Raw genomic sequence first — 13663 nt, 5'->3', positions numbered from 1 at the left:
GCCTTGCTTGCCATCACTGATCTCTAATGTTAAAGCCAAATGCGATCCACGATCCCACTTCTGACACCAAATTGTAAGGATGTGGACGACAACACAAAAGGAAAACACGCCTTTTCTCACTTTTACCACGGTCCGGTGGTGTATTTGGTTTTAATTTGTTTTTAGCATAACAATAGAGATCAGTATGGTCCTGAAAACCACAAAATAAATACAATGAGAAACAAAAGTAAATAATATTCTAAAATACAAGCCAATTCTTAGTAACGACCTCAACTTAACAGGCGACTCTAATAAAAAGGATTCTCTCTGAGGACTGCGACTATTACATCAAACGGCACGTCTACCTAAACAGCCTCTGTATACTTTGTTAGAGTATAAAAATACCTAATTAATTACCTACACAATTGCATCATAAGTGCCTGAATATTACTATTATATTACTAGAATAAATGCATGTTGGAATTTACTCACACTATTTGAATACTAAACTTAGTCTATTCATTGAATCAAGGAGTTATAATCTTAGGTTTGTGTAAAATATATAAACAATAACAAATCCATGGGCGCAGCCATTTTGTATGATAAATAGAGGGCGCACTACATGACGATCTATCACGAGCATGGTAGCCTCGTGTATACAAATTAATCAAGTGTGAACTGTAGGATGAACTATTTTATACAAACTGTTAACTAGAAACTATCTTCTATAAACTAAACATTACTAAATCTATCTAAACATATTTTGTTAATACAAAGAAGGTTTATCACAAAAGTATATATTATAACATATTATATGGCATAAAATCCTAGTTCAAAGATTGTAACACAATACTATTCAATAGGCTTCCTAACTGCACATTCCATGAGTCAAGGTTAACCCAAAACAAATGTCTAGGCCTATGAATGCAATCATCTTAAAATACAACATTAATGTTTCTTAAACATAACAGAATCTTATAAAATGTATAACAAAGTAATATATGTATAAAGTAGAGTAATTACCTTATAATCAGATCTTTAATTAAAGCCCCATTCCCTACGTTTTTTAGATCTAATTTAAGATCACAAACTATATTTAATGTAAAAATAATACTATATGGTCCTATTGCGATAACTTTTTTCGTCTTTAAACGGTTAAAAATGTGAAAAATAAGTCGATTCTAACAATTATAGCGGCCCGCTATAAATCCCAAAATGCATTGCGCGCGGATTGATATTTTTGTTTTTCACCTGTAATTCGCCCACTTTTCGATCGATCGTGAGGCCAAAACAAATGGAAGACTCCTAACTTTTCAGCGAAAATACCGGGTTTTCCCCAATTTGTATCAACGGAGTCTGGCAAAAATAGAAAGACAATTAATGCAGCAACTATACAACGTCAGGCTAGGTATATAACTCGCGTACGATGTTCGTACGTTACCGATGTTTACCAGCTAGGCCTACAAAACTAAGCCTAGCTAGGCTAGGCCTAAGACCGTCCACGAGAGGTCGATCGCCGCGAGCTACTTAGGTAGTGCATTGTTTCTCACTTTTTATCATAATTTACCATAAAACGTACATTTAAGACAAGGAATGACATGGTTTAATGTTTTTAAAGTGATATATATGTATTATTTTCCAAAAAACGTCCAAAATTGCAGGGAAGGGGTCTTTAAGTAAGAGACAAAACTATCTGTTTCCTTGACCGGTTCATGAATACAAAAGAAAGCAAATCATTTGAAAAAGACTGTTACAATTATAGGGGGCAGCAACACCTATAGGGGGCAGTATTTAATTATCACATGATTAGATTAATCCCCACATATATATACTCATGTATTTTAACTAAAATCAAAGAATATATATAACAAGAATGAGTAATCCGCGATTTTCCCTGTAACAGTAATATTGTCCATGTGGTAGGGCGCCGCCATAAGTGAGGATGTATCTGGGATGTATACAACTGTTTGTGACGGTTTCACTAATCAAAGGCTGGACCACCGGTAGTATTTTCATGATAAAAAATGTTATCAACTACATGCCAACATCATGTTAAATGCTATTTGGATATTTAATTGTTCGTTTTATGCAATTTATTTAGTAAAAACTGCCGTATAAACAGTTCGCTTTATCAACCGGGCGCTACGATAGCGTGACCGGGCGTGTTGGTGTTTACGCGTTTTCAAGAAGGATAGTTTAATAATATTCCTATATCTAACTTGTTTCTGGTAAAACAAATAAATGTTAATGACATTTAACATTTTATCCTATAAATAACATGTATTTTATACTAATTTATATCATAAAAACAATACTTAATTTACCGGGCGTAGAGTAGTACGCGGCAATGGTAAAGAATAGGCCGTGCTGAGTAACGATTCGTTGATTTTGGTGTTGCTGTGTTAGGCCTTTTTTGTGAACTAATTTAGCATGTTAGTAAATAACTGTCTGTAAAAGTGAATGTACACTAGTTTGTTAATAAATATGTATTATAAAATAGTTTACAATTGCGAAATATATTATCATAATTCTATTTAATGTGACATGTACAATATCTATTAAATCAAGTCTTATTTAGTATGTATACATCCGCCCTTATGAGGGCGGGCATCACTCTCTGGAGCTCTCGGTTACAAATTTCTCATGCAAAAATCGCGGAATACTCATTCTTGTTATATATATTCTTTGCTAAAATTCAGTATATAAAATAATTTAATTACATAATGTACACTATTTACACATGATAGTATTGCCCAATAGAATTTACTCATTTTTTTTAGGCACAGGCCTAGGCCTAGCCTAGGGCTTCTACTTCTAGGCCCTAGCTAGCTACCATTTTAAAACCCAAAAACAATCGAAATAACTATTCCGAATCCGTCTTATGCTACATTACGCGAGTTAACCTATTATTTCAGATGAAAAACATTGAGTTTTATATTGTTTTATCCATACGTAATTACACTGGCATTAAAGATATAACATTAAAATGTAGGCCGTTTATGAGCTATTTCGCCGATTTCTTATCGCTGGGAAATTCCCCACCAGCGACATCGATCGATCGAGGAGTAGGCCTCTAGAGGCCTAGCGTGCATGCCGCAACGGGTGGATTATTGCTATATAAATAACAAGTTTGAACAAAAGAGCTTACGACAATCTTAGGTAAATTTTTATTAAATGTAGGCCTACTTGCTTGGCGAATCCATGCCTTTTAAATCATTTAACATGTTCGTATTATCGGATCGTACAGTAAAACCAAATAAAACACCGCCTCCGATGTGTGCGATCTGTTGTTCTTTGCAGCGGATCAACATTGGTAGAGTCCATTAATTATGAAGGTGTTTAAAAATGTAATAACTATTAAAAACGTGTCTCAACCACTGTGTAATCAAAGCGTTTATTTAGTTAAAACTTGGATCCTCCCAAAATTGATAATCGCGTATTCCGGTTACCACGTCATTGATTCACGGTTGGTTGCACGCTTCTTTTTTTTTTCTACGTCCAGCGTGTACCCGGCGGCGATTTTTTTTTACGTACATAAGTTGGGGACCCCTCATGAAACGTCACAAAATAAACATGAATAATATTCATAAGTTAAATTTGTTGTTCCGTGTGCACCCAAGCGTATAGCAACAAGAAGTGATTACACAACTGCGATACGATACTTTCTACAGTGATTCCTGGCCCTGTTTCTGCTGCCAACTAAATACCGTATATTGTACGGTATTTTTTTAATACCGTATATATACGGTATATTTTTGGCAGCAGAAACTGCGCTCATAAAAAATATACCGTATTTTGTATACCGTATTTTCCCCACAAAATTTGTGGATAAAATACGGTATTTACAAATTTATACCGTATTTTTTGTACCCGTTTCTGCTGCCAATAAAAAATACCGTATTTTTTTTTTACATGACAAAAGGTCAACATTCGTGTTTTTATTTTCTGTCGCTGTCAGCTGCTTTACACACGTGTAGAGATATATTCGGCGAAAATGTGGAGCGAAGACGTCACAGTTTTACTAAATAAATGTGTGTGGGGAAGCTAAAATGTCTGGCCAACTAAGGTAATAAAAGGGACAACCACATTTATAAAGACATTTCTAAAAAAATAAAGCAGGAGTATGGAATAGACTTGTCTCCAAAGCAAGTAAACTCAAAGCTGAAGAGCCTGCAAAAGCAGTACAACATTGTAAAATACAATAACTCGGGGAGGGAACGAATTAATTGTCCCCATTACGATGTTTTCTGTGCTCTCACAACATCTCTATCACTAGGGCTAGGCTGTTGAAAGTCAGACGTAAACTTTCCTTTATTGCGACTTTTAATTATCGATCAAATAAATGAATGGCAATTTGGGTAAAAAAGATGAAATTTAACACAACCACCCAAGAAGTATTGTTAGCAGAAACGGGGTACTAAAAAATACGGTATAAAAAATATCGTATTTTATACCGTATTTTGAGCAGTTGCAGCAGAAACAGGCCCTAATCAATTCACGTGATTGCCTTCGCGCACTCTTCTTCACACAAAATGTGTCGAGTCGAGGCTAATCGACAGCTAGGCAAGACATTAAACTAAGTAGTAATTCATTGGACATAGCCCAAAGAAAGCTTAAGACCCACAAGAATAAAGAATGTGTATAATTTGTGTACTGTATTTTTTTAATTCTGCTATTTTATTATCAAACATGAAACAATATGCATGTACTCAAAGGAACTTTAAAAATGCGCGTATATGAACACATGAGATGGGAAGATTTGACCCACGAGAATAAAAAATGTATTTTTGTGTAATGTTTATTATTTAATTTTGCTGACTTATTACTCGGATTGTTGTCATACCAAAGATAGTGTAACTATCTTTGGTCATACCTAACACACACACGTCACACACACTCACACAGCTACTACTAGAATATACATGGGTTTAGAGACTAAATTAGGCCTACCTTGATTTACCTTGACCTTTAGACTATAAACCTGTTAAGGTTTGTGAGTCCCTCTTTGAACATCTTGGTTATATGGCTCAAACTTTAGGTTGTGGGTTTTCCAGTGTGTTTCAAGATGGGTTTTAAAATTATTTATAGAGGATGCATTTATTATATGATATGGCAAACTATTCCAATCATTTACTGCAGATATTGAAAAGAATTTCTGTCTGTGTTTCGATTTACTATGAACTTTTTTAATTTTAAAATTGTGGTCTCTAGTTACAGTAGATGGTGCTAATTCGAAAAAGACACCCGGATTAACATTATCATACTTTTGTATCATTGTAAAAATCTGTAAGCAGCAAGACCTCTTTCTTCGAAATGCTAATGATGGCAGTTTCATAAATTTCATTCGGTCACTATATGGTTGAGTTTTAATTTCCACAGCAAGTTTTGTGGCTCTTTGCTGAACTTTTTCTAAGAGAATAGAATCACCAACAAACTGAGGAAGACAAGCCGTACTAGAATATTCTAAAATCGGTCTAACCATTGATTTATAAAGGATAGACACTAAATGACTGTCTAAATATTCAAAGGTTCTCTTAATTAAACCAAGTCTAGAGTTAGCCTTTTAACAACTTCAACGATATGATCATGAAAATTCAATTTATTATCAACTAAAACACCAAGATCTCTCATCTGAGTTACAACTCCTAACTGAATTCTATCTGAACCTGTTCCCATAAAGTATGTTGTGTTCAAGGATTTTTTACCGAGATGCATAACCTTACATTTATTAATATTAAAGGGAAACTGCCACTTTACTGACCATTTATACATCTTATCAATGTCCGCCTGAAAATCAAGAGCATCTATGTCTGAATCAACAGCTTTGTATGTCTTTGAATCATCAGCAAACAAAAAAAGAGGTGACTTAACTAATTGAGGCAGATCGTTGATAAATATTGTAAAGCAGATTACACCATATACACTCCCTTGAGGAATACCACTCTGGACCGATATCCAATCCGAAACTTCGCCATTTACCACCACTCGCTGGACACGATTTGACAAGTATATTTTAGTCCATTTCAACAATTCACCACGAATACCATATGTATGCATTTTATGGAGAAGTCTTTCATGTGGAACAGAGTCAAAAGCTTTTTGAAAATCACAGTACAAGATATCGACAGAGTGTCCTTCATCTATCATTGAAGACCATTTCTCGGTGGCCTCAAGCAGTTGCGTGTTGCAGGATCTTCCCTTGCGAAACCCATGTTGTTCGTTACAAAATAGTTTATTATCTTCCATATGTTTCGATATTTCATTCTTGATGAATGTCTCCATGGTTTTACATAGTATTGACGTTAAACTCACTGGCCTATAGTTTAGAGGATTAGTTTTACAGCCTTTCTTATAGATTGGTGAAACATTAGCTTGCCTCCATTGTTCAGGAATAGTTCCCTCATGTAAAATCTTGGAAAATAAAGTGCTGAGAATTGGACTAATTTCATTTGCCGTTTCTTTTAAAAGTCGAGAGTGCACACCATCTGGTCCTGGAGACTTACAAATGTCTAATGCTAATAGGTGCTTTCGAATTTCATTCTCCGGAAATGCAACAGTATACAAAGGTTCGACTTCATGATCAAGGTTAAGTTTAAGCACGGGAATGTCAGAAATATTTTCTTTAGTAAAAACTGTTGCAAATGCTTGGTTTAAGAGTGCAGCTTTTTGTCTATCATCTACAATCAGTTCTCCTCTCTCGTCTTTTAATGCAGAAATGCCCGTCTTTTTGCCAGTTTTCTCCTTATAGTATTTCCAGAAACTCTTAGGATTCACTTTTATCTCGGATGCCAACTTGCATTCAAAACTTTTCTTCGCTTTTTTTATTGCCTTATTTGTCTCATTTCTAACTTTAATATAAGCATTCCATCTTTCCGGTGTTCTTCTACTCTGATATCTATTCCATGCTTTATGTTTCTGTTTAACTATAGACACTGTTTCGACGTTCATCCACTGCTTCTTATACCTTTTAGTTTTAGACCTTAAAGGAACATACTGTAAAATACAGAAATCTAACAGGGAATAGAGAGAATTAGCAATAGAAACACCATCAAGTTCATGCATATCAATATTTAGTTTCGATTCTTTTATTTTAGTTCTAATAGCTTCGTAGTTGGCTTTGTAGTAATTTCTTGTAGGAGTGACATTTTCTTTTTCTATAAAACTTAAAGCAAGATTAAAGGTTAAAACAACATGGTCACTCTTTCCCAATGGTGCACTACTAATAAGATCACAGACATCAAACTCTTCCCTTGAAAGTACTAAATCTAGTATATTAGATTCTTCTCCAGTACGATGTCTTGTCGGACAGTCCACATGTTGATGCCACATTAAATCATCGATTAAATCGGTAAATTTTTGGTTCACATCATGTGATAACCCTTTGCTACTCCAGTTTATCCCTTTAAAATTAAAATCGCCAGCAACAATCATATGATCAGCCCTGTACTTGTCTGCTGCAACCAAAATATCTTTTAAATCCTCAAATTTGTCCGCGTGACTACTTGGACTGCGATAAACACAACCAATTAAAACATTAATATCATTTAATTTAATATTCACAAATATATTCTCATCAAAACCACCTATGTCAACCTGAAATACAGTCAATGCATCTTTTACTAGGATCGCGACTCCTCTATGTTCCAGTTTACTAAATAAATTATAACCTTCTAAATTAAAAATGTTCTCATCAATTTCATACAGATAATGTTTAGGTAATATTTCATTTAAGATTATAATATCCGGTTTAAGCTGATTTATTCTTATTCGGAGTTCTGCGATTTTGTTAGTTAATGTATCACAATTAGTGTAAAAAAAAGAAAGATTATCTCTGTCAATGTTGATAATGTTATTTCTTCGATAATTAAAATTAAAAGTATTATTTCCTAAATTATAATTACTTTCTGTGTTTATTTTCTTTGTTATTAGTGTTGTGCCTGGTATTGTTTGACCTGAGGGTTGTGGTTTGGGCTTGTCCGAAAGGGCACCTTCACAATCTCGTAGTTTCTTATCATTAAATTGGTCTCACCAGCTTGCTCTCTTCTCTCTTTCTCGACTTTCAGCGTATTAAACCGGTCACGATCTAACTTGCTTCGGTCTCTTCTAACCCCTTTAATTTTTTTATCCCATGCATTCTTAAGTATAAGCTCCTTGTCTCTTATATCATAGAAAACTAATTTAATAGGACGTCTTTTATTAGGTTCTCGTTTGCCTAAACGGAAGAAAGTTCTGATTTTACTATCCACATGCTGTATATCAAGTCCATGAAGAAATTGAACTACGTTCTCCCAATCATCTTTTTTCCTCAAATTAGACTCAGTTTTATCGGATTCTTCAATCTCATACACTATAATATTTGCTTTACGCTTTTCTCTATCTTCATGCTCGCTAAACTTCTCCTCCATGCTATTTATTAACTTCTTTTCTAGTCTTTCTTCAGTTTTTAAATACATTTCTGTTTGGTTCGATAGTATCTTATCAATTTTCTCAGTATTTGCTTCAATATGCTTTGCTAGCTTAGTTTGTGTTGTTGCAATGCTGGAAAGGTTCTTCATAATATCTTTTGCCGTAGTATTGCATGATCGACAATACCAATGTACCGAGTCATTATTACCATGTGCATTAATCAATTGATAGAGGCTATCACTGACATTTTGACACCCTTTGTGGAACCAAAGATTGCATAGATTGCAGAGCAGACCTTCCTCAATAACATTCTGACTACAAGAGTCACATTCTCCACAAACTTTGCCTTCCTTGGGAACTGATTTCTTTTTGGGGGGCATTTCTATCTATTATTGAGCGAAAAAAATACAAAAAAGTCAAACCAATACTAAAACCAATAATAACAATTGAAAATGTCCAACACTACCTAGACCAAATAATCCAAAATAAATAAATAAATAACAATTGAAAATATCGAACACTGCCTAGGCCGGTAACTGCTAGGCCTACACCTACCTCCTTCCCGGTTAGAGTAGCTGGTTATGAAAGCAAGTCAATCAGGCATGAGTTGGCCTAGCTTTCAAACAACCAAAAATGCTCCTAAATATTTGTCTTTACAGAGTTAAACAGTAAAGTATAGCTCTAGTATTAGGTAATTGTTAATATCTCTTACTAATACAGATAGTGTTACAATTTAGAAGGATTAAAGTGATTTTTAGAGATTTAAATTTAATACTTAACCAACTATGAAAACACACTGTTACCACAACCAAGACCCTATAGTTCATAATAGTATTAATAGAAACTATAATTTTAACACGTAATTCTTTAGTAATAAATTATATTAAAAACACCATAAACTAAAGGCTGATTATTTCGACAATCCACACAAAACGCCGCTATTCTTCTATGAAATTGCACGCCGCAACAACAGCGGAGCACTAATGTGTAATCACTTCTTGTTGCTATACGCTTGGGTGCACACGGAACAAGAAAATTTAACTGATGAATTATTCATGTTTATTTTGTGACGTTTCATGAGGGGTCCCCAACTTATGTACGAAAAATCGCTACCCGGCGTGTAGTACCGTGCATGTTTATATTATTGTTACGGTTTAACCAGGTTTAACAAAGGCCAGGGGCGGATCCAGGATTTTGAAATAGGGTGGCGTAGCTTTGCGAGCGAAGCGAGCAAACATTGGCTGGGGGCCAGGGGGCCGCCAAGGTCGAAATTTTGGCGTTCTAGCGCATTGTAAGTCGTTTAAAACGATTTACAAACAATTCATAATGTCATTTACCAAACACTCTAAAGCTGCATGTTCCAGTTTTAATGATACACTCTTGGCGTTCTATATCTGTTCGTTTGTTCGTGTCGACACATTCAGTATCAAATGGCGATATTTCTGTATTTTTTCAATCAATTGCTTGCTTGCGATAAGGTATGGTTTAAAGATCTTTGGCTATGTTCGGCTTCGGGATGTTATACCACACTTAGGCCTAGGCTAGGCTAGGCTAGGGGTCGTCGGTTTCGTGTTATGGGTCGTCCAATTCTAGGTCGTCCAATTCGAGGTCGCCCGGCGGGTCGTTGGGGTCGTCCAATTCGAGGTCGTCGCTTTCTACACACCCCGTGTATGAGGTCGAAAAGAAGTGTCAGGTCTATGATTATTCCAAGATTATGTCCCTGTGTTTGAATGATCTTGGTTTATTATGGGTTCCAATGAGCATTGATGTTGTCTTCTTAGTATTGATGAGATTATTTTGAGAGAGCCATTTTTTTTATATTAGTGAGGTCTGCATTTAAGTGAATTTCAATTTGTTTTGGGTGTTGTGATGAGTTGTAAATTATTGTGTCGTCAGCGTACATGTTTGAGTGTTTGATAATGTTGGGAAGATCGTTAATAAGAATGGTGAAAAGTAATGAACCAATGAGAGAACCTTGTGGTATACCCATAAGAACAGTTTTTGGAGAAGATATGACGGATTCGATTTTACATGTTGGGTGCGATTTTATAAGTACGGTTTAATAAGTTGTGAGGATGATGGAGATATGTATGTAATAAGGGAGTTTATTTACAAGAAGTTGGTGATCCACAAGGTCAAAAGCCTTGCGGAGATCAATGAAAACTGAGAAAGCCACGCTTGATGTTAGTATAACAGTTATAGAAGCCGGATCTGAAACCAGATTGACTGGAACAAAGAACGATATTTTCAGTGAGGTGATTTTAAAGTTGAGTGTGAATCATTTTTTAAAGGATTTTGGAGCAGTTACATAGTATGAAAATAAATCTGTAGTTGTATAAGTCATGAGTATCACCAGATTTGTTTATGGGGTAGGTGGGGTGACATGAGATTGTTTCCTGATGTAGGGGAATGTGCTTGATTTAATAGAATGATTTATGGTATATGTATACAGGTATTGAAATGTGTTTGGCTGCAAGCCTCAAGATCCTGCACCCAATTCCGTCCGGACCAGTGGCCTTCTTAGGATCGACCCTGAGCAACTCTCTCTCAACTTCATTACTGACTAACAGTTTGAAAACTGAAAACAGGTGATTATCTTTCGTTTTTTAGTGAGAGCGTTTTTGGGGAAAAGCTGCCCAAGGCTTTCCCACATCTTACCAAAATCTCCGGCGGAAGTAGTTAATAAAATCATTGAAAATGTTAATTTGGCATTTCGTAATTCTCCAGTCGCTTAGTTTTTTAGGGTTTTTTTTTTGCATATCGCCAGTCACATTTTAAATTACTTCTCTTTGCTTTACTACGTGCTCGATATCCTCTGTGCATAAGATCAAGCAAATTATCCCTATCAATAAGCCAGGCAGGTAGTTTAGATCTAAAACGCCTACTGACAATGGGTGCATGACGATTAAAAATTTGTAAAAAAAATATAAAATAAATCAATAAATTCATCGGCGTCAATAATTCGGGATAGATTATCCCATTCAACATTTTCTAGTTCGTTTACAAAACGTTATTTGTTAAAGTTCTTGAAGGAACGAAATGTTTTTGGAAAATGATCGTTTTTAACGAAGTCTTGTGAGATTTCGGTGAAAATAGCGTCGTGATCGGTCATCGACGTTTCATAGAAAAAATCATGCAAAGGGTACTCAGGCAAATAATTATCGTCCAATTGCCTGTCAAGATTGACTAACTTGTCAATGGCGTGGATAGACTATAAAAAAGCATACGACATGGTAGTGGTACCACATTCGTGGATTCTCAAATGCTTAGAGATGGTGGGGCGAAGAACATGATAACCGTGATAAGGAATAGCATGTCGAAACGGTACTAACATCAAGTGGATCAGATATCAGGCAAGTGGACATCAAAAGAGAACAGAAAACACCGTTATATAGATTGTGTGGAGACTGTACCGAAACTGTGAGACGTATTGTCAGTGGATGCAAGATGCTCGCCCAGAGAGAGTATAGAAAGCGTCACGACAAGGTGGCCGGCATTGCGGGGTACACTTGGAGATTTGCAGAAAATACGGAATCGAATGTATTGGGACATGATAGTTTACACGGACAAGAAATTAAAACACAATTGACCGGATATTACTAATGTAAAGAAATGTAGGCCCACATGAATGGACATTGGTTGACATAGCTGTGCCAGCGTACCAAAACATCATAAACAGAGAGAAAGAAAGGGTACAAAAATACCAAGAACTGGCTTCAACAACAACAACAATAACAAATAATAATAATAATAATAATAATAATTCTTGTTAATAACAGTTTTGATACGATTAGGCCCGGTGATTTGCTGTGATATGGATGACATAACCACTAGCCAATCACCAGGCACTACAATTTAAATATAATCACATCGATAATTAATGATATTCATGAATAAACCAATGCTTAGCCATATATTAAAAACACGTTTGTTGTATTGCAAACCACTGCACACGGTAACGAAATACATGGTCAAATGCATAATTTAATATTCTATAGCTTAACGCAATTTTTAATTTCAGGAGGTTGCAGGACAATATGATACTTCAAATATAAAACTTGCATATTGTATTATTATTACCAACTACTTAAAATAAGAAAGTGAACTTTTCGTAGTCCGATTGTAATGAAATTAAAACATAATTGCAATATATTGCTGTTAATTAATCATCGACGCAGACATGTCAATAGACAAATCAGACTGCGCATACGATTTCTACATGCCTACATTTTGTTCTCAAACAAGGCCATATACATGGCTGCAGTCACGTGCTCAAGTTAGTGTTTACCGACCAACCAACCGACCGACATAGTGAGCTGTAGAGTCGACTAAAAATTGTAACAGTTGATTCGCAGCGTCCTATAGAGGGCCACGGAGTTCAAATAGCGTGTTTGTTTGATTGGCAGCAGTGCTTTGTTATAGGCGAGCGCATTGGAAAATCGTTTGATGTCACCGTCAATGCGTATCCTACTATTCCTTAATCCAATTTTAAATCGAGGGCGGGGAGAGCGTTTATTCGAGGGAGGCTTTTATTTAAAAAATACTTTAATTTTAATAATGATATCTAATTTGTTTCTCAACTGATAAAAAGTACTTTACATGATTTGTTTTCCTCTTTATGCTTTTTTAACGAAATGTTTCTGTCTTTTAGAATAAAAGTTACACTGCTGTCACAGGCTCCATTAACTAATCCTCTCCAGGTGCTAGTATAATTATATAAAACAATGACATTACATGATCATTATCCTGAGACACTATATGAGACACGACACAATTGCACACCCTCCCAATGTTCTTATGGCTCTTCATTTTATCATCTGTTTTTTTGTGGCTACAATTTGTCAACAATCAACACTGTCTTTTGCATATTTTTGAATGCCAATACATAGTTTCATTGTACAATATGTCCAGGTTTCCTGAAAACACTCTACACACTTGTGTATTGTAGAGTGTATTGTAATATGATTTATCATGATCTATAACATGATTTTCAATACACTTCTGATGCTTTTATTCCCATAGCATGTCAAAGTTTCTAGTGGTATTGATAATAAATCTCCAGAAAAATATGTCCGCCCGAGGAGGTATATGTAATCGATCGCATGTGTCTGTTTGTTTGTTTACCTCCGTCAAGCAGGTATATGTAGCCGATCACGTGTGTTTGTCTGTTTGTTACTTAGTAAAATATTTTTTTCCAAGTATAGTACATGCTTTGTATGTATGTGTGTTAGCACGATAACGCCTACAATTTTCAAGTTATCATTCATTTCAGTGTAGA

General features: G+C 35.4%; 1 protein-coding gene across 1 annotated transcript in view; it reads right to left on the bottom strand.

The window, feature by feature from the left end:
* The window catches only part of LOC140052632 (arylsulfatase I-like), a 48759-nt gene that overhangs the window by 26975 nt on the left and 8121 nt on the right, over positions 1-13663 (bottom strand). The gene's annotated exons all lie outside the window — the stretch shown is intronic.

This window comes from Antedon mediterranea, chromosome 6 (genome assembly GCF_964355755.1).
Source record: "Antedon mediterranea chromosome 6, ecAntMedi1.1, whole genome shotgun sequence".
NCBI classification, from domain to species: domain Eukaryota; kingdom Metazoa; phylum Echinodermata; class Crinoidea; order Comatulida; family Antedonidae; genus Antedon; species Antedon mediterranea.
This window is presented reverse-complemented; position numbering and strand designations above follow the sequence as displayed.